We start from the raw sequence: 26,652 nt of genomic DNA on the forward strand, positions 1-26,652 counted from the left end.
ATGCAGTGAAATGACGAATCTTTAAATGACCCTGAAAGTATTTTTTCACGTTGATACTATTAGCTTTCCCAATTTTTATTAAAAAGCATTATCTTTTCATCTGAGTTACTAAATTATAATAACTGGGCGCGCTTATCGCGGCCTATTCTCCAAAGCCACTTTAATCGCCGACTCACTTCAGCCGCCGAACTTCCAAATGGCAGTTCGTAAAACGCTTTGCCGTTTCCAGTGCGGTTGCTGCAGTTTGGCGAACTGCACGCAGTCATAGCTGACATCTGCGTGGCTCAGTGCCACAGCAGAACCACAAACCTGACGCCACAGGTGTGCACAGGAAATGTGTGAAATATAGCCGACAGCGTGGGCTCACGTGAGGCGTCGAGCTGCCGAGGGGTCGCTCGGCACTGCGCCTGTGAAGTCAGCTTCCCCGCGGATATTTGAACACCTAACGTCAGGAAAATCATGTGACCGCCTCTCGGCGAATGGCGTTCGGAGCGGCGAGGGAAAACAGACGCGCAACTCTGCTCCCTGTGGGAGCATATACAGGAACACTACTGGAAACTACGGTCGTGTCATTATTTTAAACCATTGTTCATTAAGGCAGCTTCATGCGTCGCTGCGCGGCATAACTTGGCTGGAAGGGTTGCAAGGGAGGTGCATATTTATGCTGCGAATAAGACAAATAACTTGAAAAACGTCCGTACGTACGTTTTCTGCGTAAAAGTTGCATTGTTTTAATTTTTTTTTCGGCTTTTTCGCGGAGAAATTGTCGGATGTCGATCACTTAATCGGCGCTCGTGTGAATGCCGCCGTGGTGCATAGAAATTGGCCACTCCGCCGGTCAAAATCCTGTCGTCGTGTCAGGTGCGCAGGTTTTCGATGTAGAGTCTGTTTATGCCATATTTTAGCTTTTGTTTGGTCCGGCCTGTCCTGCTGCTGGCCAAGACGTTCAGATGTGTGAGAAAGAAATTTGTGGCGGTTTTATTTAATTTTAATTTTTTGCACTTAGGGGAAGCTTCCTTGTCAAAGCAACGGAAAATGCCCTATGCTACGGAAAATGGCCTAGACTGCTGGGAGGTTCCAGGAAATACAGATCAGGCCACTTGAGAAATCGACTTCACGAAAAATTTTGTATTTCGGTAACTTGACCACCAGTTCTGCCGAATACGCTTTGTGTTGACTTGTAATTTTCGAACGCCGCATTTCATAAGCAGTATAGTTTATGGAAAATTGGTTTTTGAGGAAAGGAAATGGCGCAGTAATTCTCTCACATCTCGGTGGACGCCCGAACTGCGCCGTAAGGGAAGGGAGGAATGTGGGAAAGAAAGAAGAAACGAAGAGAGAGGTACCGTAGTGGAAGGCTCCGGAATAATTTCGACCACCTGGGGATCTTTAACGTGCACTGACATCGCACACCACACGGGCGCCTTTTTCGCTTCGCCTCCCTCGAAACGCGGCCGCCGCGGCCGGGTTCGAACCCGGGAATTTCGGCTCAGTAGCGGAGCGCTCTAACCACTGAGATTTTTTTTTGTTGCCCTTGTCAGCAGTAAAAACTTAGCAGACCTTTATCTTACACCGTCGGAGACGCCGTTGAAACCTGCAAGGAACGTTTAAGTGCAGCATATTGGGAACAGTACTAATTAAGCTTTTGCCCGCCGCAGTGGCTATGTCGTTCTCCTGTATGGGGGTTGTATCGAATGATGCAATCTTTATAAACTTCACCTGACTTGGTAACGGTAACGTCGGCTCCCCCCCTTTTTTTTTCACTTTTCTTTCGAGAAGGATGAAAGCGAGGTCCTCCACGCCGCGTGTATGCGTCTCTCTGGTCGAGTACGTCTCTTTTGTTTTTGTTTCTTTTCCGCTGTTCGTGTAGTATCTTGACTTGGAGCGGCACGGGAACTTCCCACGGCAAGCACCCCGATGACCGGTATCTCTACAGAGCTATTATTTTGGACACAGGATGTACATACTAGGCAGACAAACGGGGTCGCTGTTAGCTCGTTAGGACTGATGCTTGGGCGAGTCTTTGTGTATCATCCTGTGGTCCTTGTCTTTTCGCGCTGTTCTTCTTGAACGTCGCTGTTAGGTCTATGTTGTTATCAGGGGTCGGAACTCGAATCTTGCGCAAGCGTAAGCGCCGTCATCGTCATTCTTCTCCCCTTCCCCGTGCGCGCACGAGATCTGGCCCTAACCTGACGCTACAGATCGATGTGACACGCCGACCTGTCTGCTTTTTTTTTTCTTTTTAATCGTTTCCTCTCTTTTGTTTCGGAGTTGTTTTCAATCAGGGGCCACTTAGCGTGCGCGTTGCGAAAGCGCCTGCCTTGGCTGGGGTGCGGCCGGCGCGTGGGTGAACGTGGCGACGGACGCTAAAATATGCAAGCCTCCCTCCTCTCATTTCCTTCGCTGCGAGTTGACTGCCTCCCCGAAATCTATTCTTCTGGACAAAACCGCGCCCTTCTACGTGCAAGTGCCGGGACCAAGGCCGGCAGCTCCAGCGTTCTCCACGCCCTGCTTGAAGTAATTAGGGCTGCCTAATTAGAGAGCCCTCTCTGAACGGAGAAGCAGCAGCTAGTGGAAAGGACGCTTGACCACCAGAGTGGCGTCAAAAATGCACAGCCGGCGGCGACAAGGATGCTTGCGTCTTCCGCCCCGCTGCGGCGGCTCAGTGCTTAGAGCGCTGGGCTGCTGAGCCCGAGGACGCGGGTTCGATCCCGGCCGCGGCGGCAGCGCTTCGTTGAAGACAAAATGTAAGAGACGCCCGTGTACAGAGTCGATCACATATGTCTTGAAGCGAAATTCTGAAGTACGCATTGACTTTCAGCGATCATACTTGCGCTGCAGGTCAGCCTAATATAGACGTGTGAACCGCACAGGCACCAGCGTCTTACCCCCAGCAAAGCAGCTGCGATGATTTACTTAATTTGCTCCGCAGCACACCGCTCGAGCGCTCTAGACAAGTGTGATCGACTCTGTGCTGCGCGACGTCAGTGCACGTTAAATAACCCCAGGGGGTCCAAATTAATCCGCGGCCTTCCATTAAGGCTGCTTTGCTTTCCGAGTTTGCAGTTTCGATCAAATGTCACAGAATAAAACGCAAAACGTTGCGATCTGGAAACGCCGATAGCATTCCTCCCCAGAACGAATGGTCACTGAAGAGATCTGTCAGAATCGGACGTATTCGGTGGAAATTTGCAGTTGCCAAATGACTCGCCCTTTGGCAATTGCTTGTCGATTCCTCCAGTTCGTTCTCTGTTCTTTCGCTTGTGCGCTTTTTTCTCCCCTCTCATCGTCGCGCTAACGGTATTCGTTTTGGCAACTCACCTGAAATGATTGTGCACGCTGTAAGAATCAGCAGGCCGTGCATCGCGGGACGACAGCGTGGCATTCTCGCTGCAGCATTCGCTTTCTAAAGCCAGCGTGCCCCAGAAGCGAGCCCGCATCGCCTAGAAAGGCTGTCAGGTTTGATGGACAGTGCGCGACCAGAACCCAGAATCGCTTCTAGCCTTACTGAGAGGGCCGCTCTCGCGAGTTTGAATAGCGCAACCTTTCTTCCCAGGCACTCCGGATTGGTTGCCGTAGTCTCTCCCTTGCATAACAGGGCTGCTCCGTGATACATTTACCAGAAAGGAAGGAGCGAACTTCGTTGCTGCGTTTCTTTAAAATTATAATTGTGCTATATAAGCAAGGTTGTAATCCTGCCGTCAGCGCATGAAATGCGGCGCGAAGCTTTGGGCCGAAGACTATCATGTCGCGCCTCGGGCAGTGAGCGGCCGAAGCGACCACCTTCTCCCTGCCATCATGTCAGTAGCGGATGCATTTAAAAGCATGCATATATCTTTCGGCAACGGTATAGACGGTTGCTAATACTCCGTTCATGTTGCAAAGAGAAAGAAATGCAAGGTGAGAATGAATGCGACATTTTATTAAGTACTATACAACATCACCGGGTGACATCAGGCGCAAGTGTAATTAGGCTGCTACTGATGTTTCCGTGTAGTGGAAACCATGATTGACCAGCTTCAAAATGCAGCTTCGTTTGCGCGAATTCAGATGGACCATGTGGTGGGCATATATTTTGGTTCGAGCTTAAAGCTGCATTAAATATGTCGTACTATAGTCAATTATATAGAGTATAATTACATTAGATACAGCTAACCGAGACTCTGTGTGCCTTTATCACAGGTATCGCGTTCTCAAGTAGAGAAAGCAACGCTAGTGCAGTATTGTCACGCTTTGCGTGTGTGCGCGTGCTGCAGTTGCCATCAAGCGTCGCCACCGAATTTGTAGCACACAATGACAAATACCGTCTAGGGAAGCTCTTCAGGCTGTGTGCGGTTAAAAAGCTGTATTTGTTGACCTATATTGGGCACGCAGCGAGTCGCCGTTTCTTTATGAACTGAGCAGACTGTGCGCCGTTGTGCTTAGAGATCTAGTACTGGCTACCAGTTTGGCGAAGAGTTAGTCTCAGACTGATCAGAAGGCTTGTTCGTAAAGGCCCTTTGGGCAGATTATATTGCAAGCACTCTGTGGATCTAAAAGCTGTGGTGCAACTCTCTGGCTAAAGGTGACGAACGTTTCAAGGTACTGTGGTTTCTGTACATGCTTGCTTCATGTCCTCAGTTCATGTCGGCCACTTTAGCCACGCGTGCAGGTATTGCTGACGAAGTGTTGAGTTGGTGCGCGCACCAACATCAGTACAATGCCCAGCTAAAAACCTAACCGCACGAAACTCTGAACTTATTTGCAGCTTGGCTTGGCGATTAAGTGAACCAGCACGAAAAGCGCAGTGCCTCGTCGCTCCGTTCTGCTGCCGACTGCGCGCTCCACCGTGACCCCTCTCTCCTGCTTCCTTCGGCAGCCGGCCGCGCAGGGCACGGCCTAGCGCTTGCGGAACTCATTGAGTGAGGCGAGCTTGCTGCAGAGGTCCTTCATGGCCTCGTTGATGGCCATTGCCCCGTCGGTCTCCACCAGCTGGATGATGCGACCCTTGTTGGCGTTGACTGCCCAGTTGAGGATGCTGCGTAGCGCCCAGTTGAACAGAACGGATGCGCCCGTCGCTCTGGTGATTCGTATGTCGCTCAGCCGAACCACCTGCGAAGTGACGCGCGTTCCTCGTCAGCCGCTTGGTTACATGCCGGGCTAGGCGCACAACGCGGAGCTTGCGGCGACAACATGTGCCAGTGAAAGGGTTCGCACACTGGCCATTTTCAGTGGCCCTTATTTTACAAATGACACGAGAATCTCAGAAATATTGTTAAACGAAAGAAATCATAAGGGACCAATTTTTTTTAATTTGTGGTGTTAATCTACGGGAAGATAATAGCGTCCTTCTACTTTCTAATAAATTATTTCTCAGCCGTAAAAAAAAATACGCTATCATTTCAGCTACTCAGAAGCGCGACCAAGCGCACGAAGCCATGCTCTTTTTAATTATGGGGACCCACGTAAAAGCACCTGGTTTCTCTGGTCGTTTCAGGGCAAGGTATGACCATTTCCAGTCTTGTTTTGGGCGTTGATTGTCCCGAACAAGCAATGCAAGTACAAGCTTCTGCAACCCGTAATAATGCGGACTGGTGCTACGAAAAACGTGTTCAGGAGGTCCAACCCATTCGTTCCTGTCAAGCTGTCGTGCTTCAAGCACAAATGGTTCGCTTCACGACCTCAACTACAGCCCAGGAAAGCTAAAAAAAAAACTTTTCTACGCCAGTTGAAGTCGTGCAACGAATTTCTCGAGCTTGGACCGGGCATTTGTCTCGTCTTTTTCTGGTGCCACCGCTTGTTTGCACAGGGCAGCCGTTCTGGTCGCCTGGACTGTCTGGCCGCGCCTTACATCACCAGCACTGGCTGAGCGGCACCACTATGTCCTCTTCCATATTGAACAGTGCTTAAATTTGGATAAATGCAGTGTTCGACACGTGGTGTCATCGTGCTATGAGTGCACAGTTTTACTTCCGACGTAAAGCGCGATTAATCCCTGGCGTAAGAGCTTACTATTCACTGGTATTGTCGTTTCGGAGTTTTCTTTTTTTTCGCTTGTTTTGCAGCGCTCACCTTGAGTTTGTGAAGTGAGGGTGCGCCGCTGTTGTCGACGTTCATGTCCATGGAGATGCGCACGTCTTCCACTTTGGCGGCCAGCTTGCCCCTGAACAGGATGAGGAGCCAGGTCCTCCTCCAGTCGGACTCCAGCGCCAGGTCGCGCGCGCCAGGTGCACGAGCACATCGAACGAGGAGTCGCCGAAGCGGAAGGTGCAGTTGTCGCTGCGGTACACTGAGTTGACTCCGTACAGCAGCGCGTTGGAGAGCACAAAACCATTGTACTGCAGCGTGCCCAAGGACGCCGGCGATATCTTTGCCTGGATGGTCTCGCTTGTCTGCACTTCCTCGAGGATCTGGTCAACGAAGTCATTGGCGTCGTTGATGTCTTCTTCGCTGTCATCTTGGGCCGGCTTGGTGCTCTGCGCGGGCGTCGTCACATCGCCGGCCGCTGATGTGGACAGCGGTGGTGCCGACTGGTCTCCGGCGAAGTTCGGTGTTGTCGGCTCTTCTGGGTGCAGAGAGAGGGCAAGGAAACTTTGTCACACCAAAGTCGGGCGCTCCGAGCAGCAGCCTGTGCCAGAAGCACAGTGCTGAGTACGATTTAGCGGTCTGTGAATAACATTGCGAAAGGCGTATATCGAGAAGGTGTAAGCATTCAAGAATGTTCTTTACGGACAGTGTCAGGAGGGAGGGAATTTTTTTTTTAGTAAGGACGACCAGTGGATAACCTATAGGAAGAGTTAGCAGTACAATTCAGAGATGGCGATCTAAAGGTGAAGAAGCTTAGTAGAAAATGACTTAATGACAGTGAGTCATCAGAAACAGTGACCTCGTTTTAAAAATGGGGCAAAGCTGCAAAGAAGACCATGGCGACCTCTCCGACGCTCCAGAAAGCGATCACGATCAGTCATTGATGCAAAAGCAGTGCTTGATGCACTTAAAGTTACTCCGGTACCAGAATAAAGTGCAGTTCAGGGACAGTGTGCCATTACAAACGACATACATTATGCAGTCGCGGGGCCCTTGCTCTACCAAAATGGGGCTGACCGTGCATGTACCCATTCGCAATGGCCTTCGTTGGTCACAGCTGCTCGCCGCAACTAGTGGTTTGAGCATCCGCTTCGCATGCGGGAGGTGAAGGTTTAGATCCCTATTGCTACCGGGCACCCACCAGTGATAGTAAGTTCAAGCTTTCCCCTGGCCTGGTGCACGGCTTATCTGGGGTGAAATGCTTGGCAAATGTGTCTTTGATCTAACCTTGTGTAAAGAAAAAAGCCTTGCGCCATGGCGCTGTTTGGCCAAACCTGCCCTTGCGCCATAAAGTCTTATCACAGCTTCCGTTCAAAGCAGCGTTTCACTTCCTTTGATCCATACCGGGCAGCGTCGAATCTTCGACGACCTCGCAGCCGCAACAGGTAGTGGCAGCAGTACGGTGGCTGAGCTTTCAGAAGCACGAAATTTTGTCATAGATGCAGAAACTGCACACCCAGTGCGTGGTCAGGAGTGACGCGGCAAGGCCTTTCAGAGGAGTAAGCAAAAGAAAGCAGCGCTGTGCGGAGAGGTGAGGGTGTGTTTGCTTTTTCGTTACCAAAAATCCTCCAGTACTTTATGAACATAATAAAGCTCCACGTTGGCACGCTGCTGACTCATTTGTAAGAACATGGAAGAAATTAGGCAGCACAGAAATTGTCCTCGTGTACGACAAGAGCATTGAATTACCTTGGCAGAGAACACTGGCTACTAGCCAGCTCAGGAGAATCGCTCGCAGAATCAAGGCTCTCTGGAAACTGGAAAAAAGAAAAGAGGAAGGGGTATGAGGAAGGCATCATTTTTAGCTTGAGACTTGCGGAATCATTTTGAAGTGGGAACACAGCGTGAAGTTGGGTTAGTTGCTTCATTACGTACAAAATTAGCGCTAAAAAACTGGACAAAAAGAGGGAGACAGTACGAGCACTGCGAACAACTGAACGTCTATTGCGAGCGACGCCATAAATAGGGGACGTTCAAAACAAAAAAACAGAACGGCGAAGATACTGGACACAAAACACCGAAAACAATTTAAAGTGCGTCATAATGTTTGCCTATGGCTATTAAAGTATGCAATCTCCCTTTCTAGCAGGGTGGGAGAGGGGAATTGCATACCTTGACAAATAGGCAGCCACTATGACGTACTTTCAGTTGTTTCGGTGTTTTGTGCTTGCCCTTCGCCGTTGTGAGTTTCTTTTTTTTGTGTGTGGGTGTGTGTGTGTGTGTGGGGGGGGGGGGGGGGGATTTGAACGCTCTCTTTTTGTTGCATCGGGGGAATAAACCTTCAGTCGATAGTAGCACTCGTTCCGTCTGCGTCTTTTCATCCCGTTTTTCCGCGCTAATTTTTATACATTTGAAGCAGGTTTATCCAGAATTCGCTGGCGTGGGAGTGTGTTTTGTCAACATTCGAAATCTAACCGCTTCGCAGTACTGTCACGTGGCGGTGACGACAGGCAGCGGCGCCGGCGTGAACGACAAACGACGGGAAGGCTAACTTACGACTCGAAGAAATAACTCTTTATGGCGCGAATCTGTCGCCACAAACAGGAAACTCGGCAGCAGCGACAACAAGCACACTGGGTGGTCATCCGGGGCAGACTTCCCGTTGCTGTCGTGCGAGTAAGTTTAAAGATAGCTTTAAAGGTAGCAAATTTAAAGATAACTTTCGAGGTAAGGCGCCCGAAACATCGACGTCAGTCCCGAACAGTGTAGAGGTTCTCTTACTCGTGATCATGATCGCTCGACAGGAACTGGCCACGTCTCGTGTAGCAAACAAAGCGATAAAGGCTCTTGCCGGTGACAATGAACTATATGAGCATGAAAAGCGAACATAGAGCTTTGCGGAATTATGTGTAGATGTGTTGTGCGCTTGCTGTGCCATATGGCATTTGTTGGCGTTGTGCAGCGTTGAAGAAAAGTTTGCGGGATGCGGTTATGCGAAAAAAAAAATATTTCTTCGCGGTCAGGCAAACCAGGTCAGCGAAAATTGTATAAGCTTGAAGGGACATGCGTGCTCCATCTGCTGGATTAAATGCTGACTGACTGGCGAGCCAGGGAACACAGGAATTTTTTTTTTTCCCGCGAATCGGCATCAACTACCCCGAGTCTTGCGCAGAAAGCTCAGTACCCGGATGTTTTCGCATTTCGCATCCATTGGAATGGGAGCCGCTGCTGCCACTACATGGAACCCGCGAAGTCGTGCTCAGCAGCCAAACACCACAGCCGCTGAGCGGACATGGAGAGCCGTACATCACGTATACAAAAATCAGGCGAATATAACGGCGCTCCATGAATTATGCGTTTCGCAATGCTTCGTAAATTTAAGGGTTTCTTAGCGCATGCGCATTAACATTTTTTTTTCTGTTGTGATCACGTGTACGGGGAGTATTTTTTTCCGAATACAGCTATATATTGTAGCGGATATTAGCGTTCTCAAGATGACGTTTAACATTTATAGACGTTACAATAGTGGCGCATTGAAAAGATATTAAAAGGCAGTGGCCTTGTCGGACACTACAGTTTTGGCAGGTATACATTAAATGCGACATACTTTGGTTGACTTCCTACGGTAATAGCATGTGGCCGGGCTGCCGAGCGCGAGAGCAGTTAAAACCTGAGCTCCCGCTTCGGTACGGAGGCACATCGTAAGCAGTGCACCATTCACCTGCATGATCGCCAATATATCTTGATTCTGCGCGTGTCTAACTAAACTTCATTTAACGGTATGCATTTCACGCAATAAGGTTTCAAATTAAAGCTTTGCAGTACAGAAAATATTGACGGCACTGGGTCAGAGAAATGGAAGAGTAAGTGAATGTGAAGCTGCATTAAAGGTACTTTTTTTTTCGAACAAGGTAAATCTATTCACTCTAATATGTGAGCTACGTCTGTGTCTGCCGATGACGATTCAGGGACTCGCGTTCCCGACATGGTTGAAACTATGAATACACATCCGTTTTTTTGTTTTGTTTATTGTGAAGAGTGCAATGTAAATGCGTTTTGTAACGTTCGAAAGTCCCAAAATGACATTCCTGAATTATCATCATCATTATCATCAGTCGTACTGAGTCCACTGCAGGATAACGGCCTCTTAAAATGACCTCCAATTAACTTGTCTTGCGCCAGCCGCAACCACGCTATAGGGAACTAGCGCTGCCCAGGTGGCACTGCAATTGTTCCATTCGGCGACTAAAAACTGCTGCCGTCAGCCGCTTGGGCCGCTACAAACGAGAGGGCCCATTCTGAACGATTAGAGGCCCCATTTGGCTGATAGCATTCATTTCCTAGCTTCTCTCGGCGTAACCCAGATAGCCGACGAACGGCACGTGTGACTGCAACGGAGCGCTGAAGCTCATGCCAATAAGCGCACGAAGGTGGCATATAGAAAAGCGCTAGGAATGCACCAAAAACTGCTTGCTACTGTCGCTATAGGCTGTATGTTACGGCGCTGCAATCGACACTGCAAGCTTCAGCGCAACAACTAGGCCAGATGTGCCCAATAGAGTTCTAGCGTTAAACGTTTGCCCGGTTTAAGTTGCCACTGAAAGCCTGTTCAGCTCGAGAGGCTCAGCACTCTGTGCTGCGACGGGTGCTTGCATGGCTTCTTGCCTAGGGAGCGTGCACCTTGACTATAGCATAGCCTGGCAGTGCCTCGGAGTTGTTCGCAGCACCCTAGGCCTGTTTTTGTCAAGCAGCCACACTCGATCGCAGAGGCCTGAGCATCTTGCCAACATAGAAGAGCAACTCATAAACGTGTATTTTGTAATTAAGGTGCTAATATGCGTCAGCAAAAATCTCGTGCAATCGTTCTGTGACCACTTCTGGATAGAGAGTATATGCAACTATTTCTCGTTAATTATTACAGGTTACTGGACGCATTTAAAAGGGTGAAATCGGTTATATTTATTCCGAACAGAAAATAAACATTACATGAGAATAATAAACAGTTAGAGACAGTACAGAGAAAGCGGCTGCGGATTTTTGCAATAGGAAACGCTCGGGAATGGACTAGTTTGAACTTAAAAAAAATGAAGTTGTCTCACGGCAACGTCGCCAAAACGTTGTGTGCTGCGTGGCGTCAGCGTGCAAGCGACGCGGACAACAACAAAGCGAGTTCTGCGTCGTAACAATAGATACATCGCGTTCCGCTGTTCGGAGGAAGAAATGGTGGTCAGGCGACTGATTGGGCGGCCTCGCACCGCGGTAAAGCGGAGCGCGAAAAGCGAGCAGATGAGGGTCAAGTTTACATGAGTAATTCATGAACACAAGCTGCGAAAACGAGAAGCAGAAGGCGCATGCGCATTTGGTACACAGAAAGCGTAAGCGACTTGGCAGCGGCGCGCTTCGCGCCTTGTTACGCGTTAACCTAACAGCCCGTTCTAATGACGTCATATTCAGCTCGAGACACGAGACGTTTGCTCACATTCGCTTATTTTTTTAATAGCTTAGTTAGAGCACTAAGGGCATGTGATCGTCTTCATATACTACTTGAAGGCAGCTTTCACTGAACTCGCATTTAGGGAAAGCGACAAGATACGCTACCGTTCTACTTGATAGTGCAAGTGCAGTCCACGACGCCACAAGCGCCGCAGCGTATCATCGTACACCGGCGAGCCGATCTGCCTAACCGGACTAATGAGCAACGTTCGTTGCCACAAGGTCGGGCAGCCGCGGAGCAGCGCGCACGCCTGTTCTTGAAGCCCGTTTCCGCGCCAGTGCCCTCGCCTTGCACATATCCTGCCGGCTTTTGTGCGGCAAATGCGACACGCTGCTTACGAATGCACGGGACGCGTCGGTCAGGCGTTTAGCTCCGGAAGCTCCTCATAAAGCCATGCCGGGTGCGGTCTCCAAGCGGTTGGCTGCTTTTTTTATGTCGACCACACCGCATAGCGACGTGCCGATCGAGTCGTTACGTACCGCCTCACTGCCCGAGAGCGGTACTTCGAAGCGCGGAAAGCCACCTAAACCCGACATGCTTAGGGTTCCGGAGAAGTCTGCTCAATTTCGATTTTGTACGTCGTCAGTCTGCTTCCAGAAGGCAGGGTTCAGAGCCTCCCGGCCACCTTCATTGCGTTTCATGCTCATTTAGACACTTTTTTTTATATAGGCGTTCTTTCTTTTCTCGCCAAATAAGCGCTTTTAATGAGGGTGATTGCACTCCCCGTGCTATCACCGCGACTCAATGTCATCCGCGGCGTCATTGTTTCACTGCTGAGCACGTTTCGGGTAGCATTCATTGTGACCGAGTCCGTCTGATAGGCTGGACTTGGTCATGTTTGCGTAGCTAACGGTGTGTCCCATTGGCTATGCCAGTGTATTCAAATATATGTGGCACTGACGTCCCCAGTTCAGCGCTTTTAAAATTTTAGATGAGAAAGTCAGTTTATTTTTGTAGTCTGCCAAGCACCAAAATTAAGAAAAGATGCCTTACCCAAGCCAATCCTCCTGCTCTCTCCAAGGCCAAGTGCCTGCTGTCGATCTCGGCATGGTAGAAGCACCTAAACAAGCAAAGTTGGGAGAGGGCCAGGGCAATGAGCACAGCATCAAACCTCAAACATGGTCAGCTACATTTCAGTCAAGACAAAGCTAAAGCCCTTCTGTGAACACTCTTGAGTGACTCATTGTTGCCCTCGATGCTGACCAAAGCATTAGCTTAGAAGAACTAGTAGCTCAAATTAGCTAAAGCCGCATGCCAATTGCTGAAAGCCCAAGTTTAGCGCATATGGCACAGTCACCGCACACAGGCCAAAGCGGGACTGTCTTCACTACACTGCTGCCTGACCAACACTGTTCGGCATCCTCCAGCGCTTAAGGGGGAACGCGGCCCTTTAAAAGCAAAAAATCACGAAAAATCAAGCTTTGGAAAAGTGCATATTCCGGCAGTATGTGTTATTAACTAACTTTTCTGCAAATATGAACGAATAATTAGCCGTGAAAGTACTTCAAATCAATTATCTAACGAGCCGTGGTGGCCGCTGAGCTGCGAGAGAGCGCTGAAAATACCCCAACTTCGTGCGGACGCTGTTCCTCAGCCAGCGAACCAACCGCCGCCATCTTGGTCTTCTTTTGTTCATGAATTCTTGGTCTTTTTTTTGCCACTTTCGAAGGCGGCGGCATGGTGGGAGCGTGGCTCGCATATGATTGGGGCCCTCAAAGCGCCTTTCGAGTTTCCTGCCTTTGAAATGCGAGGCTGCGATTGGCTCACGGGGGATCGCGCGGCCGCTATTGGCTGCTGCGCGCTGACGTGGCGGCCCCCTCCGGCGGCGGCCGGAGCAACTTGGCTCTGTACTTTTGTCGTTGTGGTCGCCGTCTATACCATCTCTCGCCGTGCCGTCCGAACAGCTTCCTGCAGACTGCAGACTATTGCGCAGTCAGTCATGATGCGTCCAACTAAACTAAACAGCGCGTTCGGTGCACGGAAGCATGCAATGAAGTGTGTTCGTTCGGCAAAGCGTGTCGCCAACAAGGACTGTCGATGCTTCATGCCGCGTAACTTCTGCTACATCGCAACTAGACAGCGATTGCGTTACCGGTTCCAGCGACGTACCAGCACCTTCATCGGTGCAAGAATGCGTTGCTTCGGGCATGCCTCGTGTACCAAACGCATCAACCTGGGCGACTGCGACCTCCAGCTCCTGTCTCGCACCTACCCCGAGGCGTGAGAACGCGTCGCCCGCCGATCACTTGGAAACGCATTTCCTGACGTGCGAGGAGATCGAGATTCTGGCTGCATCTCGGGAGCCACTTATCGGATTTCCATGGGGATTTTTTTATTCCATACCTGAATAAATTTCCGAGGGAAAGTCAAGCTCGTTTATTCAGATTATTGTCTCTGGAATTTGTCATAAGCAATTAATATTGGCTAATGAGGTCTAATCAATGACACTAAATTCAGTGCTATGACACATGGTGGTGATGCTAACAATTGCCAAATGTTCACTTTCATCTGCTTGGTTCTAAAATTCACTCGCATCTGCTGCTAATGCGTGAGGTTTACTGCATGAATGCTGCCACTCCTTCAGGTTGATGCACAAGTTGTTTTTCGCTGTCATTGTTTGGAGGCACACTTTCTTTAGTGCACTAAATTTTGGTCTTTTGTGGCCAGATAAACGACGATAAACATCTGACAGATAAACACCTGCTGCGCATGCGCAAGCGCGCTGAGACGACGGCCAAGTATAGGAGGGAAGCAGGGGGCAGCCAGCTTCAAACAAAGTCACGTAACTGCCTCTCCTGAGTTCTTTCCTTTCTTCATGTACCATATAAGCGCGTGTAAGGGCTGCACTTTTTTTTCCACATTCAAGGGGCAATTTTCGGGGTGCAAAAAAATTTTTTTTTCAAAGCAAAAACACGCCAATCGGAGAATGAGCGGCATTTATTCTATGTTGAATCATCACTCGCGGAGTCTTCTAACTGCTGGTGCTGTGCTCTGCAGGCTCATCCCACAAGAAGTCGCATAGCATGTCCATTGTCAATGCGTAGTCGTTGTTCCTCACTTCCATCACAAAGCAGAGCACCTCTTCTTCCAATTCGGGGAATTTGCATGGCTTGCCTCGGAAAGCGCGCTTTCCAGCTTGTGTTCCTCAATACACCCTTTTTGGTTGTGCCATTGTCGGACAGACTTCTCGGCCCCGTTGAATTTTCTTCCTGCTGCACACTTGCCGCGTTCGAGAGCAAACTCCCAGCCGTGTAGCTACTAAGGTGTTTGCCCATTGCGCTAAGATTGCAACGCTCGGCAGCAACATACAAAAGCCATAATCATGACTCCCGTGCCTTTGACGGGCACAAAAAATTCGGCTGTGGTTCAACTCTGCTGAACCTGGTTAGTTGGAGTGAAAGGTTGGTTATGCTTCGTTAGACATGGTTTCTGTCGTGTAATTTACATGCTCACTAATAAACTATTCATGAACATCTCAGAGCATAACTAGAAGATACGTTTCTAAGACATCTGTGCATTCACTAGAGGCGCGCCATCTGCTGGACCATCGCCGTACACAGCGTGTTGGGGTTTCAGTGGCTGCCACATGATGGCACTATGACTGCATGCCATACCGGAAATGTACTTCGCTACTCGCTTATTTGGGATATCTGTAATTTACGTGCTCATAATTAAATTATTCATGCATGCCTCAGTACATATCTCGAAAATACATTTCCTAGACATCTCTGCATTCACTATATGGGACTTCACTCATTTTCAAGAGTCGAACAGGCATTCCATTTCCTCGCTGTTTTGTTTTCCTTAGAATTCCTGTACAGTCTATCTAGAAGACAGATTACAAAAGTTCTGACTGAGACATTGTTTCTTGCACCGATGTATCAGCCTTACCTCTCTATTCTAGACAATCCTGTGTTAAAGCAGGTGCAACGGATGTGTGTTCAAGCGGCCGCAGACTTTCTTTATTTAATTATTAAACTTCACACGTCTACCTTACCTGTCAAAATGCGGCACTGTGAGAAATGGACTTTGTGCCACGGTCCGTGAACTGTCACTTGTGTCAGCAGCCAGAAACTATTGATCATTGCTTTGTGTTCTGTTGTGATGCTGTGTTTTTTGGGACATTCTTCAACAGACTGTCAAAAAGAACATTGAGATTGCGCCCTATACTATAAGATTTTTGCCTACAATGGAAGGTTCTAAGGTTCGAAGTGATCTTTTAGCACTCATAGGACTGTTCAGCCAGTGGAAGAGCCACTTGACAGAACACCATGCAGAGGCAACAAGATCATCAAAGTCTCTGTTTAGAGAGCAGTGGGCTATGGTGCGGGGGGTAAATACTGCACAGGATCGACCTCCTGCCTTGCTCCCTTTCCTCAATGCATGCGTGCGTCTCCCGGAATTTCGATGTGCGGGCAAAGTGAGAGCAGGATTCTGGTGTGATGGTGTATGACGGGCTGCGGGACGCAACCTGCTTAAGTCGGACTTGAAGCCCGTCAGGGTGGGTGTATTTCCATGCAATAAAGAAAACAAGAAAAAGCAGTCGTGGCGGAGTGGAAGCATCCCCGTCTTGCATGCCGGAGGCTCAAGTTCGATTCCCACCTACACCACTCTTTTCTTCTTTTCTTTATTAACTGAGGCCGCTTCAAGGTCGTATCTAGGCCGTAACATGGCCTTCAAGGTTTGTATGCGAGAAGTGGAGCTTTCTTAAGGAAGGAAGGAATGACCGACCGACCGACCGACGGACCGACCTACCTACCTACCTTCTATTTTGCTTTCAAAATCTCTAATTTGACAATCTTTTCCTCTCTAAATTCACCCCTCCCTTGACTACCTCCACCAATCTTCTAACCTTCCCTTCCTCCAAGTCGGGCCTTTCTCATCCAGTCTCCTGTCCTCCCCAGAAAATCCCAGCGCTCTATGTCTGTAGCTGTTCCCTGGGAGAGTGGGGCAAAGTTCTGTGCATCTCAATACCAAGTGCTCCATGGTCTCCGTTTCCATGGGGCAAAATGGTGTGGTTTCCGTGAGAACCCCAGAAGTGGTAACACTGAAAAGTATGTCACCACCCTAAGCAAGGCGGTACGTGTAGGCTCCCTAGACTGCAAGTACAGCATTGTGCAAGGTCAACATTTTTGTTTACAGTGATTCAGAAGGCCAGGATCGCGCTGTTATTTTGCAACCGGGCAGTAAGGAACCCTTGCACGCCGTATTCTTGCACAGGTGCGGTGTGGCGCGTATTTAAAATCCTGAAAGGGTTTTTCGGAGGAGTGAAAACTACACTTCTGTTTGCCTTTATGATATTTGGACTGCTGATGATGATTAACAAGGCACACAATACTCTAAACTTGTGACAAAATGGTACATAGGAGAGGCAAATGGCCGTCCCACCATTTATTTTTCACTTTGTGAGCCACCTGCAAAGCATTACCATTTGAGGACGATGTCCAGCTTGTTTTTGTTTTTTGTTCTGCAAGCACTAGCGATGTGCTGACTACCGGTCTTATGTTCTATCTGTTGGTGTTTTCACATTTTCTTGAATTTAGGAACGCTATTATCTTAGCATCGAGCCTTTCTGTACGATGCTGATCTTGGCTTGTGTCTAGCCTTTACGCGCTCATTCTTTATCTTGCCCTGGACAAAAGTTTCCTCGGCACTCAGTCTCTTCATTAAATATTGCAAGCCGAAGGACCACTTGCTCCAAACAGAAGACAAAATCGCCAGATGGAAAGAGCTACTGTTGATTTAAGATTGCATACCTGCCTGTATTATAGGTACACTTCACTGTACGACTTACATTGAAATAGTTTCGGTACGACAAAATTAAACGAGACATTGTCCACCTCTGGCCACAGCCAAAAGTAGGTAATGCACAAGCAATTCTAAATTTGCACCAGTGAAACAGAAGCAAGAAGTCTGTGCCAGTTACTTTCACCACCAGATCGATGTGCTAAAATCTACTGGGCAGCGCGTAAGCAACCTGAATTTCGCTCCAGTGAAACCAAAGCAAGAAGTGTGAGCCAGCTGCGTCACCAAACACTAGGCGCCTTACAGTTGATTTGAGCATCATGTGAGCAATCCGAAATTCGCGCCAGTAACATCGAGACAGGAAATGTGGGGCCAGTTGCTCTCGCAAACCGCTAGGTGTGCTAGAATCGAATGGACCACTGGGGTCTATGGGAGCGTCCTCTCTCATTCATTCTTTCGCTATGTATCTGCAGTAGCATATGGAAATGAGAAGCGAGGACAGACTCCAGCGGCTGGCCCGACAAGTGAGTCTGCCGTTGCTGCTATCCCAGCAGGAATGCCTCCTGTAGAAGCAAGCAAAGGCGGACGGACCAGCTGAGCTCCTGGAAGCTCCATCAGCCGCTGACAATTCCACCAAATTCCTTATAAAGGAAGGCAGATTTATCAACTTTCTGGCTTGTGCTGGCGGTAGCATATATAAGTAGTTGTCACAATAAAGCTCTCCTTCCTGTTCATGCCAAGCTGAGTTCTGTGCACATTACTGCAGCTGATATGGTGGTGATGTCAACAACTGGAGAGATCAGAGTTACGCTGCTTCTGCCTGCATCCTGCTGTGCGTTCTTGAACGCTGCCAAGCACCACAGCATGGGTTCTACCTTGACTGCCGCTTGTTTTCTTCTTTCTAGCTGTTTTACACTCATTTCTGCCATTCAAAGTGGACTCAAATTTCCATTAGAAGTGTGCACAACTGATCCTCCCTGAGCGACTGTCCTAAAGAGCAATGTTGGTCCCTCTTTCTTCCAGAAATCAATGAGAAAAAATGGTCATTCCAGGTCCAGCCATGTGAGACAACCTTTCTATGAGTTTCCCACAAATCAGCCACTGCTTACAAAACCATTCAGTAATGTAACATGTCCAATTAAACAATGTCGTCTTACTTCCAACAAGACTTCGCAGTCTTACTGCAGTTTTCAGAGCTGTACAAACAACATTCCTTCAGGTTGGATCAGAGTAGAACTGGAAGGCACTGATTGGGTTCCAACTGTGCCAACAAGTAATTAACAACATGCACACAAACTAGGTGAACACTGTCAAAAAGTGAGCAATGCACTGCAACACACAGAAACGTAAAAGAAAGAACTGGGAAGGAGATTGCATGCTAAACCCAAGCAGCATAAAAGATCTTCAAACAAGAGTGGAGTGCTAAAGATATACGGGCAGTCCACTCATGCCAACATAGGCAAGAAACCAAGGAAGCTTACCTTAGATGGGACTGAATTTCTATTTCCCTCCGGAGCTGGTTCTCCATTGAGTACTTGGCCAGTTGTGATTTGAACATTACCTGCGCACACAATTTTTACCAACAATCATCCTAAACACTGCTTGCTCAACTTTTGCAGGTCACATATTTCCGACAACCAAAGCAAGACAATTATGGTTGTGTTCAGAAAATTTCACAACTTGATACTGTTAATTGAGCACTATTTGTTGACTATTGTACAAACAGCGTTGCAGCACTTCAGACCTACGAGAAATCGGTGCGGCCGTTGCTCACAAAGCGCACGCAGGCAAAGATCACCGACTTCTTTGGCGGAAAATAAATTTGTAGTCCCCTCGGGCCTTTCTTGTCGAGTAAGAATTTTTGTTGTTTCATTTCATACGCGCAAGCGGCGCCGGTCGTGGTGTTGGCGCTACCCACTCGAAAGTAGCGCGGGGGGTCATGACGATGACCATACGGACCCCCAAAGATTGCGCTAGTTGTATGATTACCAACTTTGGCGCCAATTTGTCATTAGCTGTGTGGCTTGCCGTCTCGTCGGCGGTATTTAGGGAAGGTTGTTGCGCCGCTAGCCGAACCGTCCTTTGGGTCAGTGCTACCGGCGTGAATTCAACACGCGCGAGTGCGACGAAAAGTGAAAATGGTACGTGCTAACCGATACGACCGCGATAAGCTGGTACGGTTTATGCGGATGCAAAATGCATTATGTTCAATGGGTGCTCAGTCGGGGACTTGACTTTACTACTTTTAAAATGAAAGTACCGTTTAAGTGGGTACGTTTTAACGAGGTTTTACTGTAATCGAATGTACTGAATTATGTGCCCAAGAAATGCCTCATTCAATTTAAATGAGCGCGGCTGTTCAGCAAGCCTCGCCCCAGTAAACGGCTGTACTTCCCACATTCCGGTACATTTGTTGGGGAAAACATATAATTCAAAATATTGTAAGCAAAGATGCGGTTTCTTTTTTCAGTTTCCTACTTGCGATATTAAATTGAATTCATTTTTATTTTGCGGCAAGATGTTGTGAGGAAAGCAAGGAAAAAATTATTAACAGCTTGAGAGATCCTGAATTCCTCTTCATATAACAGCACTGATGGTAGCATGGATATTTCCCTGCTGCCATGAAGAGCATGCTTGATTAGAGGAAGAGCCTACAGCAGCAGATGCATGCACGGACTCGATACGTAGGTCAAGCTGCGTGTGCAGGTGTGTAAAGCTGGACAAGTGGCTTTGTCGCGGAGCAAGCTGTCGCAGCTTGCCACAGTGATAATAATTTCAGACTGCCTGACGAACTATCTAACTTGAAACAATCCTTCCTTCAAAATAAGATAGCTGCATTTCCTACTTTTTGAACACACTTTTTCATAGCCACGGATATCGACTGCAGCAACCTTGAAAAAATAAAACATTCACAACTCAGTTTTTATACATAATGTGTATTACACAACAGAGACACATAAACGCATATAACATAACAGCGCGATTGCACAGCATTAGAGGAAAACGGCGCATGGGACCTTGCAACGCCTCCACGGTGGAAAGAGCTTTCTAACCCTTCTAGAAGTAACTGACACAAACACGTAGAACACAAATGAACACACAGAAAACTAACCAGTAATCTGCATACACTTCTCCGAGTGCACTTAGTTTGCCACTGCACGAGCGATCGAGGTTTGTAGATGTGGCCATGGCCACAATTTGCTGGTAAATGAATGAACGCGCTTCTTCGCGACTCGACCACATGACTAAGCAACACAGATGCAGGCCAGATGAATCCAAACACACAATCGTGAACGAAGTTCCATTGTGCAGTTGAACCGCGGCGCCGTCGCTGTCAGCAAGAAGCTCCTTCTTCCGATCTGTTGCTGCCGTTGCTGAAAGGTTCTCGACCAAGTTCGCTGCTATATTTTTGCGTTCTTCTGCTTCAGAAGGCTGTAAAAATATTGTGTCGTGGCGTACGCGGCCGCTGTTGGTACCGCTTTTGGCTGTCGGGTCCGTTAGGCCTAGCGCGGCAGTGCCGGCGGCCCCGTCGCTGGGCGCATGAAGCTCATCTCCTTGGGCACACTGCCGTGAGGCGGTGCGTGGTTTGAAGTTATCGCTCAATGAACGATTCATCTTCTTCCCGAACTGGTGCCTGGCACGAAATTTTACCGACCTGCGATTCATTGCGTACTGCACCGGAGTCAACGCACAACAAAATGGCACTTGGTCTGCCGCGTCAACAACGGCCAGCGCGTCTTGCAGACGACAGAGACAGATTCAGCCAATCCGCTAGCGCACATGTGTCACGTGCCCTGAGTAACGAATGAGGTTGCGCGTAGGACCTTTATTTTGGCGCTTTTTTTTTCCGCAACCAATGGGCGGACAGAGACATCGGTGGCGGGAAATTGAAGAGGAAAGGTCGCTCTCTCAAACGAGACCAAGATGGCTCCGATAGCATGCATAGAATAGGAGCTGCGCGCCGTTTTGATCTCAATTTCGGATCAGATTCAGTCGATATCGGCGGTAATATTGGTACTGCGCGAAAACTACTGATCCTAGATGCATGAAACTTCGCAGACTGGAGAAGAACAGGCAACAGATTTCAGAAATAGCATTTTCAAAAAATCGATATTTTGGCGATTTTTTTACCTCTAAGACCCGTGTCCCCCCTTAAGTTCACATTAGAAGTGCCAGTAAACGACGAGCTCCAGTTTCTCGACCTCAGGCTCAGGTTCAAGGAGGGACATGTGTGTTGGGTGAAAAAACCTCGGTCCAAGAAGCCGATACTGAACTTTTCGTCAGGGCATTCCAAGTTGGTTAAGATTAGCATCGCTCTCTCGTGTTTACGTTCCACACTTGACAAGTCTTGTGTGCATAGCGTTCCTGAAGGTGTGTTCTTTCAAGTACACAGGCTTACAGCCACAGAGTTTCCAGACTCGGTCATTTCAAGAGCGTGTGAGAAGCTCCTCTCCACGGTAAAGGCTGGTCGTTCCGGGAACACTAAGAACCGTGAGGAGGAAGAACAAAGAGAAAAGAAGGAAACCGTGGCAATTCCGTATGTCCATCGCATGTCGCACAACCTTAGAAATGTTGGGAGGAAGTTGGGAGTTGACGTCGTGTGCACAGCACCGTTTAAAGCACAACACCTTTGTGCCACGACTAGAAGTAGAGTACAGTAGAACCCCGCTGTTACGTACCTCACTGCTGCGTTTTCCCGGCTGTTACGTCGTTTTCGTCCGGTCCCGGCATAGCTCCCATAGGATCCAATGTATTGGGTACCCCGCTGTTACATTGTAGCTGTGAAAACGTTCCCGCATGATACGTCGCAACCTGGCACCCCGAACCCGGCCGGGCAACGCGCGCCAACCGCCATTTTGACGAGTCTTGGCCAGGCTTGGCTACGGAATTGGCTACAAGACCATGGCCTCCGAGATCACCCCCTTGCACGCGCGTGGGTAATCTCGGAGGCCATAAAAAGCCGCACGCGAGTTGGAGAGATTGCCACTAAATGGCCACTGCCTCGTCAGCCGAAGCGAGTAAAACCCGCGGGCCCACAGCAATCCAGTCTCTTGTTTGTGCGGTTCAACCCATCCGAGTCGTCCGTGTCTTTCCGTCAACAGCTACGCTGCCTACGCCTCGTCAGGCCTCGCTAATCCAGTCTTTCTTGTTTGTGCGGTTCAACCCATCCGAGTCGTCCGTGTCCTCCCGTCAACACCTACGCTGCCTACGCCTCGTCGGGCCTCGCTAACACCGCGAGCGATTTGTCGTCCTTTGATGGCGTCGCGCAAGCGCAAGGCGCTTTCCCTCGAGGAAAAGCTGGATGTTCTCAATGCAGTCGACAGGCAGCCAGCGCGGAAAAGAGCCGACATCGCCAAGGATCTTGGTCTGCCACCCTCGACGCTTAACAGCATCGTCTCGAAGCGTGCCGAGATACAAGGGAATGCCGCGCTCTTCGGCCCGAAAGCTAAGCAGGCTCGTGGCGCCAAGTATGGAAACCTCGACGAGTCGCTTCTTACTTGATTTAAACAAGCTCGCGCTGCCGGTGTTAACTTCGACGGCAGCATTTTGCCCGAGAAGGCGATGGAAATAGCCAACCGACTGGGCATGAGTGACTTTGCAGCGTCATATGGCTGGATCGACCGTTTCCGGAAGAGGCACGGCATCGCATAAAAGACGGTATCCGGGGAAGCAGCAAGTGTAAACTTGGAAACAGTCGACGATTGGAAGGCCACACTATCTGCCATAATTGAGGGGTGTTGTCAGCCTCGTGACATTTACACGACGAAACGGGTATTTTCTTTCGGGTGCAGCCATCCAAGTCGTTAAGCCTGAAGGGCGAAGCATGCCACGGAGGCAAATGCAGCAAAGAACAATTGACGGCGCTCCTTTGCTGCAACATGGATGGCTCGGACAAGCTGAAGCCATGCGTAATCGGAAAATACCGAAACCCACGGTGCTTAAAGAACATTCGCCTGCTGCCATGTCACTATAGGAGCAACAGTCGTGCATGGATGACGGGTTCTTTGTTCGAAGAATTTCTTCGTTACTTCGACAACAAGATGGGCTCCCAGTGCAGGAGTGTTGTCCTTTTTCTGGACAATTGTGCTGCCCACCCGAGAGACCCGTCATTTCTTCGGAACGTTAAGCTTGTTTTTTTTTCCTGCAAACACTACAAGCCACTTGCAGCCGTTGGATGCCGGCGTCATAAAGAACTTAAAGCACTCGTACAGGAAGTCCATCGTAAAGCGCTGTCTGGCGCGTATTGATCGCGGACAGAAGCCTATGATCGTTTGAATACTGGACGCTATGCACTACGTCGCTTCAGCGTGGACTGCAGTGAGCGCATCAACTGCACAGCACTGCTTCACGCGGTGTGGCTTTCGCATGGACGGCGGAGAGGAAACTGCCACGGAAGCTGAAGAGACGGAAGCAGCCTCTCATGATCAAGAGCTGAGTGAAGGTTTGAATGCGCTGGGTGCCACGGGAGTCACGTATGACAACTATGTCGCCGTGGATGCTGCTGTCGTGACGTCCGAGTGTGAGAGTATCGCCGAGATCGTTGCAGACTCGGTCGCGAGTGAAGCCTCATCTGTGATGACGACGAGGAGCACGAGCCGCATGATTCCGGGGAGTTGGCGGACCCGAGCTTTGGAGAAGCCGTCGCGGCTCTGGACATCCTCCGCAGGTACGTCGCACCTCAAAGTGATGCTGAGAGCAATGCGGCTTTCCAGGCCATCGAGAAACGCGTGCTTTCCAGCGAGCGGAAAAAACGGCAATCGACCATACTCGATTTTTTTAAGACCTAAGCTCACTTGATGTCGAAATAAATTGTTTCAAGGCAAAGCTGCACTGTTTTCATTAATTTTCGGACCTTTCCTCACTGTTGCGTATTCCCGGCTGTTACGTTTTTTTTTCGCGGTCCGGAGAAAAACGTATGAACGGGGTTCCACTGTACCAAGTTTCATGGAGCTGTGGACAACGGTTCTCAAGTTACAGGAGTATATCAATGTGGTTCACATAGGTCGCTTATTCCAGGCATGGAGAATTTGAAAATAGTGTTGGCACTGTGAAATTCATTGTGGTCATTCCTGGATAGGGCCCCTGGGCAAGACAGAGCCCTTTTTCTAAATTTCCTTGCTGGAAAAGCTTAGCACAGCACTGAATCTAGTGTTGCCAATTAGACCTTCACTAGGCAAATTTTAATTGCTTATGGCAAATTTCAGGCACAATAACTTGAAAAAGCGGGCCTGTCTTGCCCTCAGAAATTCAGGTACGGAATAAAAAAACACCCATGGAAATCCGATAAGCAGTTCCCGAGCAGCAGCCAGAATGAGCAGCCACGCCAGGCAAAAAATACATTCTGAGAAAACAGCCCCCAAAGGTTGCGAGAACACCAGCTTTCTTGTTTCTTGAGATATCTGAAACATTTGAAGAAATACCAAGTTTCATGAAGCTGTGCACACTGGTTCTAAAGTTACGGGAGTATATCAAAATGGTTCTAAAGTTACGGGAGTATATCAAAATGGTTCACATAGGTCCCTTATTCCAGACCTGGAGAATTTGAAAACAGTGCTGTCACTGCAAAATTCATTATGGTTATTGCTAGATAGGTACTGCAGGGCAAGACAAGGCCCTTTTACTGAATTTGCTTGCTGAAAAATTTTAGCACAGTGTCACTAATTAGACCTTCATTAGGTAAATTTTATTTGCTTATGACAAATTTCAGATACAATAACATGAAAAAGAAGGCTTGTCTTGCCCTCAGAAATTTATTCAGGTACGAAATAAATAAAAAACCATCGAAATCCAATAAGTGGTTCCCGAAATGCAGTCAGAATGAGCAGCCACACCAGGAAAAAAGTCATTTCTAAACATGGCCCTCGTGAAAGTTTCAAACCTATTCCTAGGTCTAAAATGACCCTGCAGAATAGCTGGTGGTGTCCTTGCGGACTTTTTTCCTTTGCCGCCTCTCATTCTTCACCAGATTCCTTTTCTCGGCCTTGTCCATGCGCAGGGCATCTTTTTCTGCAGCTCGCTGGTGGCCAGGTGTGAGCCCCACTGACACAGAGATTTCTTTGGTGGCCCTTTGACAACCAGCATTATATCTCAGCACTGCTTCATGCAGTGCTGTCTGTACAGCAATCAAAGACGCGCTGCTCCTTTGGCATCAGGGACCATAGGACAGAGTGGAAAAACTCGGACGCATTTTGCGTCTTTGCACCCAGGCAGCGTTGCAGAAGAGAAGCCTGCGAGAGGCGCTGGTAAACAGGCAGCATAGCCTCAGCGACGTAACCTGGAAGGCTGTACTTGTGCTTTGGCTGTGGTGAATCACTTGCCTTGGCAACCTTATGACGGCATCACGAGTTGGCACCCTCTGGGCAGAAGTCATGGCGAGGCTCCTCTTCAGTTGATGTGACATGGTAGTACGATGCCATCGCTGCACGCGTCATTGCAGCCACATCGTTGGAGTTGTTTCTCAGGGCCCAGCCATAATAGTCTGTCAGTTTATCAAAGAGAGCCTTTGTCAGCCTGCCCTTCCCTCCCAGTGACTTTTCACTTTTTTGCACAAGGTTCCGCAGTGCCGTGCCCATCCTCTTTTGGACGGGGTTGAGGCACTCTTCTTTAACAATGGGGACTAGTCCGTAGACGTTCTCTTCCACAAGGGCTGAGAAGGTGGCATTGTCTCCATCAGAAACAAGCGTTGTGTAACGCAGGTTGTGCTTTGAGACTGAACGGTTGAAAAGAATCAAAGCTGCTTCTACTTCCATCCTCCCGGATTTAGCATCAATGTTTTTCTGGAAAACATGACGCTCATGCCAGCTTGAGTAATCTGCATCTCCAGGTTTTGGTCCTACTTGACAACCAAGGCACTGGTTAGACAGAACCACAGCATCCATAATGAGGCCTGTATGGTACTCAATCACCGCCCCAACTCCAATGTGGGATGTGTGGCCACGCTTATGCCAAGTTCCATCATATGCTACAGTGATGTCTCTGCAAAAGCTTGGGTCCATCTCCTTGTAGACCTCCTTCACTGCAGCAGCTGATTCAGCGTAGAACTTGTCCGTGCACTGGATCTCTCTGTCCCTGAATGTCTTCTTCAGATGCTATGATGAAGCCCTCTGTGAGATACATTCATCGTTGCCCAGAAGGCGTTGAGAGCTGTCTGGCCCTTGCCAATCTGCTTCATTTCCATAACAACTCGTATGTTCACTACAAAGGCCATTGCTTCATTCTGGCGTTGGGAGTTCCACGAGCTTGCAACCATCCCACAATGTGGGCACATCAGTTCAAGCTTTGTTGCCAGTCCAAGCTGGGTGCCTTCTTGAACGGTCAACCCGGGCGCAAGGCAATGCTTGCACAATGTGCTAGAGAGCAGGTCGCTTAGGGTATCCATTTGCACAAGGCAAAATTTCGCACCTCCA

General features: G+C 48.9%; 1 pseudogene across 1 annotated transcript in view; it reads right to left on the reverse strand.

The window, feature by feature from the left end:
* Positions 1–3,901: 3,901 nt before the first annotated feature.
* The window catches only part of LOC144112549 (uncharacterized), a 34,700-nt pseudogene continuing 11,949 nt past the window's right edge, over positions 3,902–26,652 (reverse strand). Inside the window, exons 2-5 of the transcript XR_013310308.1 lie at positions 18,727–18,806; positions 7,756–7,823; positions 6,052–6,544; positions 3,902–5,091 (exon numbers count right to left, since the gene is read on the reverse strand). The product of XR_013310308.1 is annotated as an uncharacterized LOC144112549 (transcript). The remainder of the gene's footprint in view (positions 5,092–6,051; positions 6,545–7,755; positions 7,824–18,726; positions 18,807–26,652) is intronic.

Source organism: Amblyomma americanum, unplaced genomic scaffold (assembly GCF_052857255.1).
Source record: "Amblyomma americanum isolate KBUSLIRL-KWMA unplaced genomic scaffold, ASM5285725v1 scaffold_408, whole genome shotgun sequence".
NCBI classification, from domain to species: Eukaryota; Metazoa; Arthropoda; class Arachnida; order Ixodida; family Ixodidae; genus Amblyomma; species Amblyomma americanum.